The following is an 8408-nucleotide window of genomic DNA, read 5'->3' as shown; positions in this document are numbered from 1 at the left end:
GGGATGAGGTCATTGAGGCGGCGTCCCGTGTGATTTGGATTCGAGGCTTTTTGTGTTTTCGTGTCTTCGGGTCGTTTTGCGACCCGCGACCGAATCAAATTAGAATTAGGATTTCCCCGAATTCCACCCCCGCCCCAAAATGACAGCATTGCCCTTAATCAGTCTATTGCAATTTAACCCCAAATTTATTTACTTTCCTTCTTTTAGTTTCCCCTTTTTTACGTGGGATCTAGTTACCCAAAAAAGACAAAATCTCCATAAATATATATATATATATATATATTATAAAAGCCGATATTATTTTAATTGTTAGATTTTACTTTCATAAAAATTTGTTCTGTCCGAAAGAGAAATCCCAATAATTGTGATAAGGAAGATAAATAATAGATAAGTTACTTTAAGAGCAACGATGAAAAAGGTACTTTTAAGTTTTGTGCTATGTTAAGAATTTGCCTTTTTCCCTTACTATCTTCGAGATACTTTTGTCGGGAAAATGTTCAAACGTTATAGGAATATCCAGGAATATACTTTAAAAAAATATTTAATAAAAAAAAAAAAAAAAAGGCGAAATGCTTAATTATAGCAACTGGATCCTAAATAGAAATAAAAAAAGGGGAGAAAAAAAGAAAGGAATGGGGGCCATCACTGCAATTGAACGATCGAGGCATTTTTGTCTTTTTGGTGTAAATGTTATACATTTAGTCAGACAGAGCGTGGAAATACGGCCGCCCTTGAGAATATGAATATGCCTTCTCTTCACGGCCGAAGAAAATTGAATCGCGAACTTCCAGTGTTGATTGACAACGAGGACTATATTACTAGGACATCATGGAATTCGTCATAAAACATAAGATTTGTCAAGCTTGGCATGCACAGTGGAAGTTATTGGTGGACGAGGTTATTTTGGTAGGAAGAACAGTGAAGCTTAGGGATAAACATGTCTCGGTTTGGAGAGAGAAAATCAAATTTCAAACAACGACTTGAAGTCGGACTCTTTCTAAGACATTGAGTCGTGACTAATGACGAGTCTAATGACTACGGTTCATATTGAAAGCCAACACCGTTCTAAGATGGATATTAATTTTTATTCTTATTATTTAAAAAAAATTGGTTAATCAAGTCGCGGAGCAGGGGATTCTTCTCTCTCTATCCTAATTTTTGGTGTATTTAGCAAAAAAATAAAAATAAAATAAATTTAATCACCAAGGAATCGTCCCCTATAAAAATTAGCAATCTCTACTAAACAGAGAGCAATTCCTTTCATAGTTTCAAGTTAGTCAGTCAAGAGCCAAACATCTCAAATCCTATCAAGGTTATTCTTTTGTCCATAAAATGCAAAGAGAAAACGCATGAGTTTCGAGGGATCAAAGATGTTTTTCACCATTAGTCTATAGTCGTTATTACCTAGGAGGTATCAACACTCTTTCGAGGACTTTCGTGTCATGTTGTGTTGTATCATGTCATGTCCGACACTCTTTGATATGCGATCAACGAGTGGTCATCGCTCCAAATATGTCAACGACACTTTTTGAAGGCTTCCGTGTCGTGTCGTGTCCGACACTATTCGGAGGCTTTCGTATCGTGTCGTGTCGTGTTCGACACTCTCCGACACTCTTCGATAAGCGATCAACAAGTGGTCGGCGCTCCAAACATGCTAACGACATGCAAAGTCCAACATTCTGACAAGCCATTTCGACAATCACGAGGTCATTGTTAAATATTTTCAATAAATTATGGGTAAAAAATATATATACTTAAGTTATATACCCAACCACCTCAAAATTAATATACCAAGTCAGCAAAAAAAAAAAAAATTAATCATGAATCCCTAATAGATTTATCATATATATATGAAAATGTGTATTTAATATACAACGAGTTATAACGTGTCGAAATTCTCTATTTTTTGAGGAATGACGTGTCGGATTGTCGTGTCGTGTCGTATCGTGTCGATGCTATTTAGGTTATTACATCTTCTGTCGAGTAAGATAAAGGGTGGGGATAAAACAAAAAGGTAATAAATGTAATTGACGGCCAGTAAGGAAAAAGAAGCCCGAGCACGCCAAATGCAAAGGAAGATGGATCGAAAGGTATAGTTTGGCAATCCCCACACGCCAACAATTTGAAGAAAATACCATGAAAAACAAACCCCCCCCCCACCCCCCAATCATTTCTGCATCGAGAGAAATGTCAAGATTCCTCCCGAATTGTTATATATTCGGTCACCTTCTTCGTATGATGTAACCCGAAGTTCCTCCGAGGAGTTTTTAGTATTTGAAAGTGGGTCAACCTCCTTTCTGTGGACCCACGCGAAGGATTGTTTAAGTGGAAGTAGTTGGTCCTGCCCCGAATATCCCTAATTAACGCAATAATGAAGAGATTAAGACGAAATCAACCTAGGGGAGCCTGCGCCTGCGGTCTAAATTCCCTAAGTCTTCTTATGTTGTCTGTCGGTTTATAATCAAATTGCTTTTCATGTCTAATCGGTCGATACCCGAAAGAGAGGATCTGTTAAAGAACGATTGATTAGCGATGCTTGATATCAATTGAATGAATCGAAAGAATTGAACCCACTGAATTTTAGCAAGTGTATGATCTCTTTTTTTTTTTTTTTAATCTTTCTTCTTCATTTTTCCCTAGACCATGAGTTCATGCAATGAAAATGGGTCATTTAACTATTCTACACTTCGTTTTTTTTTTTTAATCCAAATTTGTCAGGAATACAACTCGTTTCCCTTCAGCCGGGAAATTTCTCAAATGTCGGTCAACATTCCGAAGAATGTTTTATCTGAGGTTGCACGTGTTGTTTGGGCTTCTCTCCCTCACCTTTATATTTAACTTAGAGCAACGAATACTTGTGTCTATCAATCGACCATTTGGTCCAAAGTCGGTACGACGTCCCATGATGCAACCTGAAGTTCTACCGGCAAGCATCGTTTCATCTCCCAAATATTTTTTTGTTCACTTTCCTCCGGAAATCATTGTTCGATCCACGGCTTCAAGTAAAAAAAGAATTGTTACATGTCCGCAGTCGGATGAGCAGTGTAATTATCCGAATTGCTCCACGCGTCAACGTTCAACGATGAATGTGTAACTTTTACATTGACAGTAGACCCTCGTAAGAATCGAAATTGCGCAGTTGTCAAGTGCTGTAGAGCTAGAGCTAGAGGTACACACACAAGCACTTCTATAATGCAATAATGTGTCGACCTCATTCTACTTGCAAGATAGAGAACTATTGCATGTGTTGGTCAGGATGGATATCTATTAAGTCGCGTAAACTAAGGGACGTGTGAGGTTTCTCCCGGTGATTTCAATCTATAACTCGCTCGTAGCCTTTGTGTTGGGACCAATTTTTTTTTTCACTTATGCTCAGGCTCATCGCCACATTATTTATTGGGGATTCGGCAAAACCTTAGATTTCCTAACGTCGTTACTCTTCGAAATATTACTTGTCATCGAGAAATATTAAAAAAGAATGCATAAAAATAAGCCTTTTCAAGTTCCGTTTTGCAAGATAAATTGCCAAACATTTTTGGTTTTCAAAGCTTATGCGCAATTTTATTGTTTTAGTAGTGGATGGAACACACAAAACAAGAGTGGGTCCAATTGAGGTGAAACTGCCAGGAATGGCTTTACAGCTAAGGCTGCGTATGGTAACCTTTTTGTTCTCGGAACAACTTTTAGAATAGAAATACTTTTTTTCTGTTTTTGTTTTCGACAATAATTTTTTAGAACAGAAACGGGTTTAGTAACTGCAAAAAAATTATGTTCCCGGAACAAAAAAAGAATAGAAACACATTTGGTAACAGTATAAAGTTTATGTTCCCAGAATTAAAAAAAAAATCGTTTGGTAACTGCAAAAAAAAATTTCCTAATTTTTTCATTTAATTAAGGGGACCATATATATATATTAAAATTAGGAGAAAAGCCACCAAAAACCCCAAACTATATCCATTATAACACATTTATCCCGAATTTTTCTTTGTGTCACAAAAAATCTCAAATTTTTATCCATGTGGCACATTTATACTAAACTTATACTAGTGTGATACATTTATCCCAAACTTTTATTTGTGACACTAAAAATCATAAACTTGTATCTATGTGATACATTTACCTCAAAATTTAGAGCAAATAAGTTACAAACCTACAAGTTTGAGATTTTTTGTGTCACAAAAAGATAATTTGGGGGTAAATATGTCACATTTATGTAAGTTTGAAATTTTTTATGTCATAAAAAAATGTTTTTGGTAAATATGTCACACGAATACAAGTTTGGAGTTTTTTGTGTCACAAGAAAAAATTTAGGATAAATGTGTCACAATGGGTATAGTTTAGGATTTTTGGTAGTGTTTTCCCTTAAAATTAAGATGTCTTTATCTTTTTAACTTACTAAATCAAATTAAATCGCATTTGTTCAATTTACTAAAACGATTAATATAAGATTACAATATGGACGAGATCAACTATATAAAAAAAAAAAACAAAATAGAAGACGAATTGGAATTGGACAACGAGAACACTAAATATGTTTTCTATAGACAGAAAAAATTATAATGATGAGTCACACCTAAATATTGTCAAGTAGTTAAAAATATGATTACCTTTAAACGGGGACTCCTAGAAAAACATTAATTGCACTTTGAGTGAAACCGTGGACTAAAATGAAAAATATTTGTGTATTTATGTCCTTTTAGTCCAATTGTGTAATTTTTCCAAACACGAGGACTGAAATGAGATGCATGGTATCAAAATCTCATGTCACGACTCTAAAAGTAAAATTTTTTTGGCTAAAATAATTTAAAATGCAATTTTTTTTAGTCAATTTAGGATTATGTTCAATGAAGAGGCATGTGGTCCCAAACTGAATTTTTAAAACTTTAAGAGGGCTAAATGAAAATGGAATTAAAATAAAAATATGGACTATTTTTTCGCATTTTTCTGACTATGAATACTATTTTTCCTAATTTTTTGATATTTTTATAAGTAAAATAAATCCGAAAAATGTCAAAAATTACAAAAAATATTTTTTGTTCAAAATTGGCTCCTAACGCTAGGCCAAAGCTTTCAAGGTTAATTTTGTAATTTTATGAATTGTTTTGGTAGTTTTAATAAATTTTCTAAAATAAAATGATCAAAAAATCAGGTGTTAATATTGTGCAAGAACAAAAAAGAGAAGAGAGTGTGTTCAAAAATAAAATTGTTCCCAATTGTTTCTAAAAAATATTACAAATATGTTTTTAAAAAGTGTTTCAGGAATACAAAACAAGCTTTTTTTGTTTCTTATTTCTACTCCAAATGTATTTCTGTTTCTCAAAAGTGTTATTGAAACACTTTGCGGGAACACTTTTTTACTATACATGTTTTTGGGGAGAAGTGTCAAAAAAGTCCTAAACCTATTACATTAGTGCCAATTCAGTCCTAAATCTTTTTTTGGTGTCAATTCAGTCCTAAACCTTTTGTATTGGTGCCAATTAAATCCTAAACCTTTTATTAGTGCCAATTTAGTTCTAAAAATTTTGTATTTATGCCAATTGAGTTAATCCGGCCAATTTTGATCGAAAATCGCTGACGTGGACATCGATTGTCCTACATGGCACGTCTAGCACTAACTTAGATATTTTTTTAATATTTTAAATAATTTTTTAAGCATTTTTTTGGGTTTTTTTCAAAATTATTTTTAAAAATTATTTAAAATATCAAAAAAATATTTTTAAAAATCCACGTTAGCGCCAACGGTGCCACGTAGGATAATTGATGTCCATGCCAGTGATTTCCAACCAAAATTGACCGAATTGACTCAATTAGCATAAATACAAAATTTTTAGGACTAAATTGGCACTATTATAAAAGGTTTAGGACTGAATTGACACTAATAAAAGGTTTAGGACTTAATTGGCACAAATACAAAAGGTTTATGACTGAATTGGCACAAAAAAAAGTTTAGGACTGAATTGGCACTAATGTAATAGGTTTAGGAATTTTTTGACACTTTTCCCCATGTTTTTGTTCTCAAAGTGTCCCCCGGAAACATTTTGAAAATAGAAATACTTTTTCTAGAGCGTTACTATACGCAACCTAAATAGCTTTCTCTAGTATCTAGGACGGATCAGGTACTTCAGCCACACATAAAGTACATTCCTATAACTCAGTATGATCTCCCAAAATCCACATTTGTCCTTTAATTGTTCCCAACGTAAAGTCCCCCGCTCCCATGGCTTCCGCAGGCGGTCTACACAAATTCCACAGCCCACGTGCGCGGAAAGTTCGTCCTCAAATCGAGCACGAAAAAAGGGGGAATTCTCTAGGGTCATCCAGCACCAGCACGGAGTGCGGAAGCGTGCTCACGCAACGAATGCATCGAACTCAATCGCGGCTCGCCTTCTATGCTCCGCCGGCGTCTCGAAAATTGACCGCGAACACAATTGGTTCCCGATCGACGGTTGGCAAGGATGATCGTGGACCGCATACTTGTGCCACAATGTGGCTATGTATAAGAAAATGACCCTCGAAATTTCAATTTGTTCGATTGGTCCATGTACTTTAGCTCAATATACAATCTTGACTCCGAACTATTAATCTGTTCAATATGGTTCTTAAAACTTTTGATAAATGTTCAAACTAATCCCTAGGCTATATGAAAATAACCAATGTTATTCTTCTAAATATTTAAGTTTAGGGACAATTATTAAGCATTTTCATACTGATTTAAACATATATAAAAAAATTTCAAAGAACACATCAAACAAAGTAAAAGTTTAAGAATGACGTTGCATATTGAATTAAAATTTAGAGACCGAGTTGTTCAGAGATCACATTACATGTTGATAAATAGTTTAATGATTTCTTTGTGTTATTTATCCTAATTCAAACCAACATATCACGCGATGTGGACATTGATCATCAGCGAGGAAGGTCTGCGATCCCAGCTTGCAAATCATTGATGGTTGGTTTCATCAGACGTGTCGCCCCCACGTTTTGATTTTTTTTTTCTTCGTCGTTTATTGGCCCGAGAGATTTACGCGGGAATGTATTGCATACCACCGTTGAAATGGCGTTCGATCAACCGCTCAGCGTCGTAGCTGGGCATTGACCGCGAACCATCGGCTGTTCTAATGGCTTTCCCTCGTTGACATCGAAGCCACGCGCGACACATTGCTTGTGGAGGAAGAAGACTGCGTGCGAGCTACTGCCAATGTAGGAGGAAAGAAAAAAAATTGCACGCGTCCTGATGCCACGTAGGACGGCCGGTCGACTTTTATGTTGGTATTTTTTTTTATCTAAATTGATCGAATGGATTGAATTGGTACTAATGCAAAAAAAAAAAATTATAACTAAATTGATTTAATTGAAATGTTTATAATTAAATTAATACCAATATAATAGATTTAGAATTTTTTTGGTACCTTTTTCTTGAAGAAATTGAGCAAATGGGCTGATATGAAATGACATTCTTAGGCTCGTACCGTATGATTAATCAAACATGGTTGGGGCCCTTGGTTTTCAACGTGAAAACGATCACCAGTGCACATAAAGTCCGTATCCCCCGGCCAAATTGCTTGTTATGTCGTACAAATCATTTGTTCATCCTCACTTCTTGTGTATTTGTTTTGACCGTATAACCTTATGGAAAAAAAAATTTGTTTTGTTTTTTTGCTAGACTTACATCAATTGCCGAGGTAAACGTAGTTTCATTGACGCTCCATGTGCTTGTCCTAAGATTATATGTATGGACATCGCGCCATAATTGATTGATTGATTGGCGTGAATTTCGGTCGATTTTGATCAACGAGTATAGCTGAATGTGACCCAACACTGATTATGGTGATGATTGATCCATTATCGACACGAAATCGAGTCATTGTTACATGCAATGCACACTTTGCGACGAGAGATAAGAGGTTCATTAATTGGACTGATTCGAAAATCAGTACGTAAATTAATGCCCTAGTGGCCTGGATGCGAAGAGTGTAAGACTGAGTCCCAATCTGATTTCTGCGACCCCGAGTTCGTGGTTGGGCCTTGAAACTGTTTCCCATTGGGCTGACTTTTCCAAATGGGCGGATCTCGGTTCGAAGTACAGGCCCAAGAGCAAGCTGCCCAGAGACTTCATGGGCAGCCCCGTGGCATGGTGGGTGGTGACCCATGCATGGCCATGGGCTAGTCCGATGGCCATGGCAAGCAGGTAGGAGGCTTGTCAAAATTGTGTTACATCTTGATTTTGTTTCTAAGGTTTTTTGGAATTCGGAGCATTAGGGCTACAAAGTTTTGCAAAAGGCCTACTCTGTCATCCTACGTTACCATAACGAACTCGTTCGGCCACAAATTTCATTGTGAAACTTCCTACTTTTCCAATAATTCCTTATTTTTTGGGTGGCATAGCGATAAAAAGCAGTTGGAAATTA

The sequence above is a fragment of the Rhodamnia argentea genome, chromosome 2, assembly GCF_020921035.1.
Source record: "Rhodamnia argentea isolate NSW1041297 chromosome 2, ASM2092103v1, whole genome shotgun sequence".
NCBI lineage: Eukaryota > Viridiplantae > Streptophyta > Magnoliopsida > Myrtales > Myrtaceae > Rhodamnia > Rhodamnia argentea.
Note: the sequence above shows the minus strand (reverse complement) of the source record.